Genomic DNA, 14,526 nt, shown 5'->3' with positions numbered 1-14,526 from the left:
TGCAGACAGTTTGCACTGCTCAGAAAACTTCATATCTGCCTACACAATTACCCCCAAGTCCTTTTCATTCTCTACCACTGTCAGTGGTAGAGAATGAAAAGGACTTGGGAGGGCAATTGTTGATACGTTACTCTGGGGTTACTGCTTCCCATATGTAGTACTTTACATTTGTCAATGTTAAACTTCATTTGCCACCTCTCAGCCCATCTGCTCAACTTTTCTAGATCCTGTTGCAGCAGCATACTGTCATTAGTATCATTAACAACTCTGCCAACCTGCGTATCGTCTACAAACGTGGACATTAAGCCTGATATACCATCATCAATATCACTTATAAATACAGAAAACAACAATAGACTCAACACTGAACCCTGATGGACTCTACTAATAACATTAGTCCACAAAGAGCAGTGTCCATTGATTACCACTCTGTCTTCTCACAGTCAACCATCCCTTTATCCATAACAGCAATTTGCCTCCAATGCCACACTGCTCCAATTTGTGCAGCAGTCTTCCATGTATCAAAATCGTTTCTAAGATCCAAATATATGATATCAAATTTATTCCCTACATCCAGTTGCTTTGTGACCACATCATAGTATCCAATCATATTGGTCAGACAAGACTTCCCCTTAACAAACCCGTGCTGTGTCCGAGCTATAACTGAAATGTTGTCTAGATGATCCTGCAGTGCTTCTTTAACCAGTGCCTCTATTAATTTCCCTGGACCAGAAGTTAAACTAATAGGTCTATAATTAGTTGTGTCACCCTTTGATCCCCTTTGTGAATTGGGGTCACATTCGCACATCTCCAGCCCATGGGTACCTCTCCTCTGAGTACAAGAAAGCTCTCATAATTATGGCTAAGGGTTTGCTTACTTCTTTGCTGTGTCCTTTAATATAACTGGATAGATCCCTTCCATCCCAGGTGCCTTTCTTATGTTTATCTTCAACAATTTCTCCTCCACTTTGCTCTCAATTATTACAAAATCATCTTGCTCACTGACAGAGTTTAGTTCACCTCTGGCATTCCCCGCCCTGAATAACTTCTCATGTGTGAACGTAGATGCAATATACTCATTTAGTTTGTTAGCTACCTGAGCAGGATCATCAACATTTGAACCATTGATATCCAGTGGACCAATATGATTCATCCCCTTCCTTCTACAATTTACATAGGTAAAGAACTCTTTGTTATTTTTCTTTGCATCCTTTGCCAAAGATTTTTTATAATCTTTGGGCAAAGGATGCAAATCCTTTGCTTGCCTAACCTCCTTTGCGACTTGGTTACAAACCAGCATATAGCTATCGCAGACATGAAAATAGAAACTTTCTTTTACATGTAACAAGCTATGGAAAATGTAACACAACTTTTTCTCAAATTACTCGGTGTGGCCTGCAAAACAAATCTAACTTTGAATATGGACCCCATACGGGAAAAGGTTGGACACCACTACTTTAGAGCACAGAGTATCTAACAAAGAAATCATTCTTCACAACAGCAAACTAGAACCACAAGATTCTACTATAATCAGATCAGCAGCAATCTCAAGAAAAAAATGCTTAATACATTCAACTCATCTATACTGAGAGTGCATTCAGTGTGCCATAATTTTTCGAATGTTGAGAAACAACCTTCTGAAATGTGCAACATACCAAAAACTCTTAAATAATGGTTGAAAAGTAAAGGTCTGGAATTCATAGCTTTAGAGAACATAATTTTCCTTACATTATCAAAATAACCAAGAGCTAAAATCATTTAGCACTCAGCTATTTTGATAATATAAGGAAAAATTTGCACTCAACTCAGTTTTCTTCTACCTTTAACTAGGCAAATCCAATTCTAGAATTAGGTCTGTCCAAAGAATGCAATAAGGCCTTCTTAAAAAACATTTTTTCGGTTTAATTTTTAAAATGAGTTGTAAATCAAAACAAAACTCAAAACTTCTTCAGAAGCTTCCACATATATAAACTAACTTCAACACAAGCAAAAAGTATAATAAAAATGTGTACCAAGCAATAAACATAAACAAGAATTTCAAGTTAGTAGCCCATAGTTCAATCAGTGATGACAGAATCAAGCAACTTATTTCATGTAAACTTACACTTGATATTCCTTAATCAGTGTCATTAATAAATACTGAAAACATTATTCTGGGACCAGCACTAAACCCTGAGGGACTCTACTAATAGCACTAGCAGAACAGTGCAAATTAGTAATCTGTCTTCTGCTGCCATCCCTTTATCCAAAGCAGTAATGCTTAGCAATAAAAATTAACAGTGCCACACTGTTAATTTGTACAGTAGTCTTGCATGTGGAACAATATTAAAAACTTTACTGAAATTTAATTAGTAGTAGTAGTGGCAAATTAACTTAAAATTTCTATCTAAATTCAAAATAAACCAAGGAGCTTGACTAGGACTATAAGTTACTAATAGAAAATAATTTAATATAACTAAATCAATAAAAAGGCTAAATATAATTAAAAACTTAGCGTTTGCCGGAGCTGCAAAATTTTGACCAACATGTGGATACTCTTACTGATACTAAATAATAACCTACAAAATCTAAGTTCAAAATAAACTTAAGTATCGTAACTAAGAATATAAAGCTGCTACTAGAAAATAAATTAATATGCCAATTTAAGTCAATAAAATGGCAAAAATTTAAGAAAAAATTCTCTGTTAGTTGGAGCCGTAAAAACTTCGCCTGCACGGAGCTACTCTCGTTCCCGAATCTCATTGGGTTTATGGGTAGAATAATCAAGAAAATAATAGATATCAGAGCTATCTATTATCTGAAGGAAAACTTCCACCAGCGAATTTGGTATGATTTACTTCTATCCTGATGTATATCATATCAAAATTATTTTTGGCATCCAGTTCCTTTGTTACTGTGCTATAGTAGCTTATTACAGTGGCTGCTGTAGCCGAGTGGTCAGAAGAGGGAGTGCAGTAGCACAAGCCCTTTGAGTAGACCGGGGCTTGAGCCCCTACTTCTAAATATGGTCAATCTGTCAAGCCGCACTGGACTAGCATGGCAGATTATGGTTCACTCCCCTCAACATGAATTGTTTGGGAGGCTTTCATACTGCAGTGGATTGATAATGTTCTTCTGCTTTTAATTACACAAATCTAATCCTAGAAAAAGGTCTGTCCAAAGAATGCAAATAAGCATTCCTTAAAAATACTTTTTAGTTTTTTAAAACCAGAAGTGGAAGACTAGCTACAAAACGAATGGAATCTTTACCAGATGATTCCAGAGTTCAGTTTTATGATTAGTTTTGTATTAAATTACATCTCAGAATTTCTATTGTTCCCATATACTGGGGCTTCGGAAGTTAGCATTAGCAGTGGCAAATGATGCAAAAAAAAGCAAGCTTATACAGCATCAGCTAAAAAAAAACAAAAAAACACCTACCATTCCACCTATTCACCTCCAATTATTTTGTCAAATTTGTCTCTGAATTTATTTAAGTGCTCAACGTTCAAAACAACAGATGTAAGTTTGTTCCAGCAATAAACCACGCAGTGGCTAAAACAAAACTTCCTCACATTTAATCAGTAACCATCCTTCCTCAATGTGAATTTGTGCCCTGTCACCTGTGTGGTCTGAGCAAAAGAAAGAATCCCATCAGCACCAAGCTAGGCTCAATCCTTTCAAAACCTTAAACACTTCAGTTGGATTACTTCGAAGGTGCCTAGTCTCCAGACACTACAATTTGCAAAACCGAAGCCTTTCTTGGTAAGAACAACCCCTTGTTCTGCTTGCTAATCTTGTTGCCCTTCTCTGTACTCTTTCCAGCAGCAGCACATCCTTCCTAAAATGAGGCCTTAAACTGTATGTAGTACTCAAGATGTGGCCTGACCATTACCTTATACAAAGAGATAATTACCTCCTTATCCCTGCTAGCAACAATTCCTGAATATCACTGACAAGACCCCATGACCCACTCTGGTAGCCTGTCTGCACTGCTCAGAGAACTTCATGTCTCACTGCACAATTACCCACAGGTCTTTTTCATTTTCCATTACCCAGAGTGTAGCACCATACAGTTGGTACATTATTCTACAGTTACTGCTATCCATTCCATATGCAGTCATTGCATTTGTTGATGTTAAACTTAAACTTCAAATTGCCATTTCTCAGCTCATCTGCCTAACTTTTCTGGATCCTGTTGCAGTAACATACTGTAATTATTGTCATTAACCACCCTGACAACCTTTGCATCTTCTGCCTGATATACCTTCATCAATATCAGTGATAAATATAGAAAACAATGGGACCAACACTGAATCCTGGGCTCCACTAATAATATTAGTGCCCAAACAGCAATGTCCACTGATATCATTCTGTCTTCTCCCATTCAATCATCCCTTTATCCATACAGCAACTTGCTCTTAATGCCACACTGCTCCAATTTTCACCAGTCGTTTATGCAATAGTACTAAAAGCTTTCCTGAAATCTAAATACAAGTACCGGACCATTTATCCGGCTTCCAGAAAACTGGCTATTTTTGAAACTGGCTAGATTCGACTCTGGCAGGCTTTTTTTTTTTGTGACAACGTGCGGGTGTGGAATATAGCAAGCGTGAATCATAGCAATCAATTGCACATCAGTTTGAGTATGGACATTCAGTATGGACTTGCCTCTACATTTATGTGATTATTTGTCCCAATTTATTATAATTTTCATTTAATACCAGGACTAAAAGGAAACATTTTGCACTCAGGTATATCAAAGAAAGTAGAGTTACTTATGAGACTGATAAAAGTGCTTCAGTGCGGCATTTGAGTGAGGAGTATGGTGTTGGTACGTGGTAAATATGAAACAGAAGGAACAGATACTTAAATTCTATGGTGACAGTGGTGTGCCTAAATTAATGGACAAGCGAAAAACTTTAGACCAGTCAAAGAGTGTAGACATGGATAGACTTGCCTGAATGGCTTAGGAAGCAACGGAGTGAAAAGTTTCTACTTGTTCATTCCATTATAATGGCCCAAGCTAAACTTTTTCACGAGAAATTAAATTTGACAACTATGTGAATATTCATCTGGGTGGTTCAACAGATTTAAAAAAAGGCATTGCATTTGCAAGCTGAGGTTTGTGGAGAAAAGGCTTTTGCAGACCACGATGCTGCAGAGGCATATTTAGATGAATTTGCCAAGTTGGTTTTTGATGAGGGACTGTCAGCTGAACAGGTGTACGATGCAGATGAAACTTCTTTATTCTGGCGTTACATACCAAGGAAATCTTATATAACACCAGATGAGTCAGCACCAGCAGGGTATAAGGATTCCATCCATAAGCACTGTGGCACTGCAGCACCCCAAGCTATTTAAATCTAGATATACAGTGAACAGTTAAATGAAATTTGTGAAGAACAATGCAACGCAATGAATATTTTTATTAACAGGACCCGCATATAGTATGCAGGTCCTGTTTCCAGTAATCATTTCAATAATAAACGAATAAAAACAAGAAATCGTTTCCAACTTTGAAGTCTAATTAACCATAAGGCCTCACTGTATACTAGGCAGTGATACATTTTGCATTCCAGTGAATATCTGGTAGTTGGTTGCCATTGGCAACTTGCCAATATACATTATTTATAGGTGAAACGAATCAAAGTCACCGTAAAGCACACAGTGCAGATTTCATCATTGACCATGATGGGTGTGTAGCCACAATGTCGGTGTCTTTTTGTTATTTGCCAGAAATCCCATTAAGTAACTAAATAATATCAATGTTAAGTCAACATTCAACAGTATAATTATGTGATTACAACTTAATTGCAAATTGAGTTTGAATTTGGTAAGCTGAAGTTGTATTATGAGGTGATGTGTAAGTAAAACATTATTTCAATAACACACAATTTTGGGAAATTTGATTCGATCATGGCCTCCATGCTTCCCCATAAAGTAAATCGCGTGACAGTGAATAAACTTCAGCAACTTAGTTTTTCACAATTATCTCTCCAAGAAAAAAAATGCAATTAAAAAAGAAGGCCGCCCCACACCAAGGATTCAAATTTCTCAGATGGGGAATAAGTAATAAAAAGAAATATATTCGCAGTTTTAAAACAGCTGAATGGTACTAAAGGAAAAGTTGGCTTTGTTGTTATTATTTTGGTTTTTAGGAGCATTAGCAACTAAGACCATATTGCTCCAGGGATATGCGGTGGTCATTCCCTGATCTTTCCGCATCCTCCGTATTTGGTGGTCACGGGCTCGAAACCCTGGTCTAATTAAGAAACACATGCTGCACACTGCTGCTCTTTCCCACCTGGCTACGGAGGCACTGTTCTGAGATATGAACTGAATGGAGACATTGAGTGTTTTGGGGTTTTTTCACTCTGGAAAACCAAACGGCAGATGGAATATTGAAGTGCATTCTAGATCAGTTAGACATAATCCTCGAAGTAAATACTCAAAAACTGGTTGCTCAGACATTTGATGGCACAAGTGTGATGAAAGGCAAGAAAAGGGGACTTCAGGCTAAAATAAAAAAAGTGTACAAAAATGCACATTTTATTCACTGCTATGCACACCAACTGAATCCGATGAGAAATGTAGCAAGTGGTACCCGAGATTCAAGAATATTCTTTTCGAACCTCGTGTCGATTCCAACATTTTTCTCGAGATCACCATGGCATCTCTCTGTTCTCGGAAAGCATATAGACAGCCGTGTTGCCCGACCTTCCCCTACAAGATGGAACTTCAATATACGCACAGTGAACAACATTTATGAAAATTCTGAATCCTTAAAGTATGCGACTATATAAGTGTTGACATAGGTGAGAGATATTCTTTTACAAAGCAATTAATTACTGCTAAATTGTTTAACAAGGAGAACTTTGTTATTTTTCATACAAAAATGCCCATGGAAGAGGTACGGGAGACTACTGAGGCATATCCCATGATTGAAAGAGAAAAACTTCTTACGGAATTACACGTTTTTATAGCAGACAAGATCTACACAATTATTTCAAATTAGCTGACATGCTGAAATTCATCTCAGAAAATTATCTAGCTGAAGTTCTTGGCAAACTTACAAAATTCAAAAGTTCTTTTGACCATTCCGATGACTACTTCAGAGCCCGAACACTGCCATTCAACATTAAAAAGAATAAAAACATTTTACGGAGCACTATGAATCAGGAAAGGCTAAATGCTCAAGCAATGCTTTCAACAGTGAAAAGCTTGGCCAACAGAGCACCAAACTTGAATGAAAAAGTTAATCTATTTTCAACAAATAAAAACCATAGAATGGATTTTGTTTTTAAATAAAAGTTCAAGTCTGTTAATGGTAAATGTCTAGTTAATGTTTTGCAGTATTTTTAACTCGCTTATTATTATTACTGTGTATGTCTACATGTCTTATAACCAAAGCAATTTAATGTGACTTTAAGACACCCGCAAACATCAGAGTCACAAACCGCCACTGATTCCAGGTAACAACTTACAATTATTGCATATTCCAAAACAGCCGGCACCCACAAGTGCAAATTACTCACTGTTGGGAAAAGTCAGAATCCTAGGGCATTTAAGGGAGTCAGGGTGTTTCCTGTGATTTATAAGGCAAATAAGTGAGCTGGGATTACAACACAGATTTTCACCAAATGGTTTCTAAAGAACTTTGTGCCTGATGCCAGGGCTCATTGTAAATCTGTGGGACTACCTGATGACTGCAAAATTATTTTAGTGCTTGATAACTGTTCTGCACACCTTCCTGCTGAAGTTCTAGTCAAGAACAATGTATGTGCTGTTTACTTGCATCCAAATTGTACTTCGCTAATTCAGCCTTTAGACCAAGGCATTCTTCGTGCATTCAAGTGCAGGTACAGGGATATATTTCTGCAGAAAATGCTAGACACTTGCAACAAAGGTACAGGAATAATAGAATTTCAGAAAGCATTTAATGTTAAAGATGCACTTTGGGTGCAGCGAAGTCCTGGGACAATGTACCCAAGGATACTTTGGTATTTTGATAAATGGCTGGCATAAACTATTGCCATCTAACTTATTTCTTGACAGTGATCATGATGACGAACCTGATTTTTGTATGTCTGGTGAGGAAGAAATAGTGAAGAATTTATTGGAATATGCAAAACGGTTTGTTGTGTGAAGTAGCTAAGTCATTTGATGAAGGGGCTATACAAGAGTGTATAAACATTTATGGTGATGCTCCAAGAGTGTAAACATTTATGGTGATGCTTCTACTCACTAATAGTGAATTGTAGATATGGTAATGAATGCTAATAACAACAATTCAGATGAAAGTAATGGTGACGATGGTGATGACAGTGCACTGAAAGAAGAGAAAGTGTCTATAGACAAGTGCATCAGCCTGACTGAGGAACTGATTCGGGGAATGGAGCAAAAGAGCTTCATCAGCGGGCAACATATAATGTGGATGTATAAAATACAAGAGATTTTCATTAAAGAAAAACCAAAGTACATGAAATAACGGAATCTGCAGGACATATTTCCAAAGATCAACTAGAAACTTTCAAGTGAAGTTCAGCTTGAGCCTGAGCCTCAACCTTCAATATCTGTGCTGCTTCTCGTCCTGTATCTGTCAACCCCAGATGTTGAACTGTCTTCAGATGAAGATTAGTGAATTAATATTTGATTAAACAGACCCTGCTTTAGAAGTGTATTAATTTGCATCTGGTAAGTACAATTTCTTTCTTTACTTTTCATTGTTTATTTTAAGTATATATTAAGCCTTGGTTCAGAAAACTGGAAAATCCAGAAATCCGGGTCACCTCCGGTCCCAAGCTTGCCGGTACCTGTATATGATATAAAAATCTTTTGCATCCAGTTCCCTTGTGACCACATCATAGTATCAAACTGGTCACATCAAACCTTGCGACCACATCAAACTGGTCAAACAATATTCCCCCTTTACAAACCCATTGTGTGTCTAATGTGTAATTTTCGGCCTTGTGTAGATGATCCTGAATTACTTCTTTTACCAGCGACTCCATTATTTTCCTTGGAACAGAAGTTAAATTAATATCTGTAATTACTTGTGTCACCCTAAGATATCTCCCTTTGTGAATTGGGGAAAAATTCACACATCTCCAGTCCAATGACACCCTTGATCCAAGAATGCTCACATAATTATGGCTAAAGGTTTCTTTAATTCCTTTGCTGCCTCCCTCAATATAACTGGATAGATTCCACCCACCCAAGGTTCCTTTCTTATTGTTTAACTTAGCATTAGCAGGGCATATAATGCAAGAAAGCAAGCTTATATAACATCATCCAAGAAAAAACACCCTTCCCATTTCACCCATCCATTCACTCCAAATGTTTCTCTAGTTCTGCCTTGAACTTATTTAAGTTGCTGACCTCCACTACAACAGATGAAAGTTTGTTCCAACTATCACCACCCGCTGGCTAAAGACAAATTTCCGCACATCTATTCTACAATTGTTTTTCCTCAATTTGAATTTATGCCCCCTCAGCTGAGTAATCTGAGCAAGAGGAAGAATCCCATTTAGCATTGAGCCTGCTCAATCCATTCAAGGCCTTATACACCTCAATTAGTTCACCTTGCAGTTGCCTAGTCTCCAGAAGCTGCAATTTTCTTGGTAACAGCAAGAAAATTTGTTCCAATCACCAGTCTGATTGCCCTTCTCTGCACTCATTCCAGCAGCTCTACATCTTTCCTAAAATGAGGCCTCCACACCGGTATACAGTACTCAAGGTTATTTTTGGTTTTTAGGAGCATTAGCAACTAAGGCCATATTGCTCCGGGATATGCGGTGGTTATTCCCTGACCTTTCCGCATCCTCCTTATTTGGTGGTGACGGGCTCGAACCCCGGTCTAATCAAGAAGCATGTGCTACACACTGCTGTTCCTTCCCACCTGGCTACGGAGGTGCAGTTGTTTGGTATACTTCATCACAATCATTATGCCTATAGCACACTCCTATTCTCAAATTTTTTTTTTCCCAGTGCTTCAACACCAAACTGACTCAACATTGCACTGGCCACAAATATCAACTGGATACCTGCCTTACATTTTATGTGCTTCTTAACTAAGATCACAACTCTTCCCCCCTCCTATCCTGTCTGTCCTTTATGTATACATTGTACTCAGAATATTCAAATTCTGCATCCCTTAAATCTGAGTGACACCATGTCTTAAATTCCAACAATGTCTACATATGTCTTCACCAACAGTTCAAATTCATCAAATTTATTTACTATACTCCTAGCATTGCTGTACATGCAAGTCCACATACACCTGTTCTTACTCTTAGTTATCCTAACACAGCCTATGTATTTACTTGTTTCATGGTGACTCCCAACAGTTCTTGAAATCCCGAGTGTTTTGCTTTCAAGGCTGCTACTCATTCCAATAGAAACAGGGCAAGAATTGCTTTCACCTCTACCTGTGGCTATCGTTAATCTATCATTCTGTGTATCCCCCAAGCTATCAGTTTTCCGACCAACTTAACACTATAGCATCAACAGATATTATTGCGCCCTTTCTATTTAAGTGTATTCCAACCCTCTAGAAGCAGTCTCTCCTATTAACAAGCACAGACCACACTGAGAAAAATTCAACCTTATGAGCCTTGCACAATGTCTGCAGGGCCAAATTGATTGACACAGCTCTCATCATATATTCCCTCATATAGTGTCTGAACAGAATTGCAGCACTTTCAAATTTTACCCTAACTCATGACTTTTTTGCAATATTGCTCTGTATTTGTTAAGTCTGCTGATCTCCTACTCAATGTCATTAGTTCAACGTATACAATATCACCTTTTGTACCGTTAAAAGATAACTGCTCTACAATGTCATCAACTTCCCCCCGGCAGACATACCTTGGTCCTATTCCCCCTTACCCTTTTTGCACAATATATTTCCTGTTTCCCTGACAATAATCACCAACGACAAGTAGCTTCTGCAGGACCAGTGCATTCTGCCTGTGTTGCCTGATGATCAAGTGCAACCTCTATCGTTGTAGGCAGCTGAGAGCTTCATGGACTCCAATTTAATTCCTTCGAGGGCTGCACCTTGTTCTTCAAGCTGTCATAAAGGCCCATAACAATGCTGAGTTGGTGCCTAATATCCTCACACTCTTTACATCGAGAACACAAGATATCCCCAGTGCGATATCATGACTCATTACTGATAGATCTGCAAACATCAAGAAAGCCATAAATCTCATAAGGCCATGATTTGGCAGATTACTGCCCCCCCCATCAGTTCTCTGCAGAGCCATGGCACTCCCACTAGCTTGATCCCTTCGCTTTGCTGCTCTGAGGCATGATTTTTGTTCAAATTCAACACAATTAAAAATACTACACTAAACAAATATATTTAATGCAGTAATAACAACATGCACCAGTTATGTTATGCAGGTGACGTTATTAATTACATATAATTAAAATTCAAATGCACCACTAATACTACCACGCTACCAAGTTGGCATTACACTATATTGTTACAACTGAAAGTTATGTTGATTGTAATATATAACAAAATTATCTAACACCAACCTAAGTGATTTGAACTTATTTACCACAATTAAAAAATTTGAATTCTCCTACCACTCAGTTGATTTAACTGTATAAGGCTGTTTGTTTGGTTTGATTTTTAGGAGCATTAGCAACTAAGGCCATATTGCTCCGGGATATGCGGTGGTCATTCCCTGACCTTTCCGCATCCTCCGTATTTGGTGGTGACGGGCTTGAACCCCGGTCTAATCAAGAAGCGTGTGCTATGCACTGCTGCTCCTTCCCACCTGGCTACGGAGGCGCCTGTATAAGGCAATGGTCAAGCCATTGCAAACAGGTCTGGAGGCTTCATTTTAGGAAGGATGTACAGCTACTGGAACAAGTACAGAGAAGGGCAATGAGATTGGTGAAGGGAACAAAGTGATGCTGTTAACAGGGCTTAAGTTCTGCAAATCGCTGCGTCTGGAGACTAAGCACCTGCGAGGTGATCTGATTGAGATGTATAAGGCCTTGAATGGTTTGAGCAAGCTCAACTAATGAGATTCTTCCTCTTGCTCAGACTGCACACCCAAGGGGGCATAAATTCAAACTGAAGAAAACGTTAAACTTTCGGAGCAAATGGATAGTTGAAATGTTTTTTTTTGGCCGATGTCTATTGCAATTTAAAATGTTAATTAAAAATTAACATTTTTAATAACATTTTAAAATTAACACCAATAATAATTAAAAAAAAAAGTGAGATGTTATGTTAGAAAAGCAAGACTTAAAATATGTTTTAAATATAAATAAAATGGATTTCTCACAACTGTATTCATAAAAGTGGCTTCAAAAACTGAACAATTTTGAATTATCCTAACAACAGTGGAAAAATCTACCATTATATACACTAATGTCATACTTTTAGTGTGCCCAGTAAAGGGTTAAGCAAAGAATTCTACAACTTCATGTAAATAAAGCAGATAAGTTGAAGTTAGTAAAAACTGTTGTTGAGGGAGGTGGTCTTCAAAACAATACAAAATTTATTAACTTTCTATTTCTGAAAAGTTATAAATACTTATTTTTGTTTCAACTGCTTTATTTTCTCAAGCACAAATGTTATTAAGATATAGAAAATAAATACAGCTTTATTATAAATGTTCCTATTATTTAATTCCTGCATTTTCCACACTATTTACAGACTCTGTTGGAAATTTCATATTTTAGTTGGAGATTTCTACAAGCCATTCTGATTTTCAGTGATATTCGATTTCCAACCCCAAGACCTTGAGTAACGAACTTCTAGTCCAACTCGGGCACAGAATTCACAAATCTTCTGTTAGAGTTGACAGAAACCAAAAGCAAGGATGAGGTTTCTCAGAAATTTAAGTCTAGTAACATTACAAAATATTAACAAACCAAAATAACTGTATTTGTTGTTATCCCACTTAAACTGACTTAAGACTTTCGCTGGCCATATAGCTCCTAGTTAATTCGAACCCGGGTAATCAGGCGGCTTATTATTATTATTATAATTATCCATATGGTGCAGCATCTTTTGCTGCATCAGCCAAAAAAAAAAAAAAAAAATTCTGTGTTACCCCTGAGAGTAAATATAAACATACACAAACTCGGCTGACTATTTCTCACCACTCAAGTGGAGTCAAAAGGATATATTAAACCTAAGGATAAAAAAGATTCACTTAAACTGATATCATACAGAAAATATAAGAAAAAGAGTGCAACAAAATATTCGCATAACATGACACTTTGCATCAAAAACGTTACCACCAATTTCACAAATACCGCCAATAACAACTACCTGCTCACCTGAACATAACACATGGAGAAATTGTATTGAGAATGTTGAACGCTCCCCGCTAGAGGTAGCATAATTACAAAACCAAAAACGAACATAAAAAATGAAAATTACGATATATTTTTACAAGAAGAAAATTATTATTATTATTATTATTATTAGCTACATGATGCAAGGAAGCCTGAGGCTTATGCTGCACCAGCAAAAAAAAAAAAAAAATTCCCGAGTTACCCTGAGAGAGAAAGAGAGAGTGTCAAAAGTAGAAGGGAATCACCTTTAAAGAGAAGGAGGATGATATCCAGCTTAGAACCCTGGATGTGCCAAGCCCATATTCACCACACCAGATGTGAGCCCCTGAGATTACCGAGGAATCTTCTAGAATAATTATTTAGAAAATAAATCACAACCGAATCTACAATAAAAATAAACCTGAAATTTCTGAAGAAAGAAAAAAAAAAGATAAAATCTCGTTGTAACATAATAGAAAAAAGTGAAGTGTCATAGTATGACCACCCGAGATTTGACTCATCCGCCGATGCGGATGAGTCCATAGACTGTGTTAATTTTCTGGTCCAACTAACAGTTTTGCTGGGGAAAAAACCCTCAATGTTTTTGGGGGGTTGAATCTTGTTATTCAAACCAGAGATTAACCCAACCACGGAGTTGAAAAAAGTCATTAAAAGTTCCTGGCGTCAATGACGAGTTTCAAGGAAAGGGGAGGGATGGTGATTATTACCACTGGCCTAATGCCAGGCTATTGCAATAGAAAGATCTACTGGTGAAAAACCAAACTATTATATTTAGGCCACCCCAATAATTAAAGTCATCTGCCGTGCTGTGTCTTATGTCTGTTAATTGCGTGTGTTCTATGATCGAGTTGTCTGTTTGCTGGAAGAAAAACCCCAGTTTCTGGGAAAAAACCTTGCTATCTACACCTGAGACCGACTAACTCAGCCACGGAGTGAAAAAAGTCCATTAAAGTTCTTCGCGTCAACGACGGGATTCGAACCCGGGCCTTTTCCACCAGGTGTGGGGGTGGACGGTGACGATACCACTGTGCTACCCACTCAAACGATCTAGTGGTAAAAAAAAAAAAAACAAAAAAAAACCAAATTATTATTTTAGGGTTGCCCGTAATTAAATACATTAACCCGTATTTGTGTCTGTAAATTGCGTATGTTCTATGGTTGATTTGCCTGTTTTGCTGGACGAAAAACCCCAATTACTCGGGAGAAAAACTTTGCTAT

The 14,526-nt window shown here is 37.5% G+C and overlaps 1 protein-coding gene across 3 annotated transcripts in view; it reads right to left on the bottom strand.

Moving 5' to 3' along the window:
* Nucleotides 1–13,341, bottom strand: part of LOC150081774 (uncharacterized) — a 144,099-nt gene extending 130,758 nt beyond the window's left edge. For 2 of the 3 annotated variants that reach the window (XM_090379641.1, XM_090379643.1), the window contains exon 1: nt 13,291–13,341. The gene's annotated coding sequence lies outside the window, so the exon portion shown is untranslated. Of the gene's footprint in view, nt 1–13,085; nt 13,177–13,290 lie in introns of those variants that run through there. The other variant, XM_090379642.1, reaches the window with a different exon arrangement.
* Nucleotides 13,342–14,526: the final 1,185 nt, after the last annotated feature.

Source organism: Mastigoproctus giganteus, chromosome 8 (assembly GCF_048544385.1).
Source record: "Mastigoproctus giganteus isolate SK-2022 chromosome 8, ASM4854438v1, whole genome shotgun sequence".
Lineage (NCBI taxonomy): Eukaryota > Metazoa > Arthropoda > Arachnida > Uropygi > Thelyphonidae > Mastigoproctus > Mastigoproctus giganteus.
This window is presented reverse-complemented; position numbering and strand designations above follow the sequence as displayed.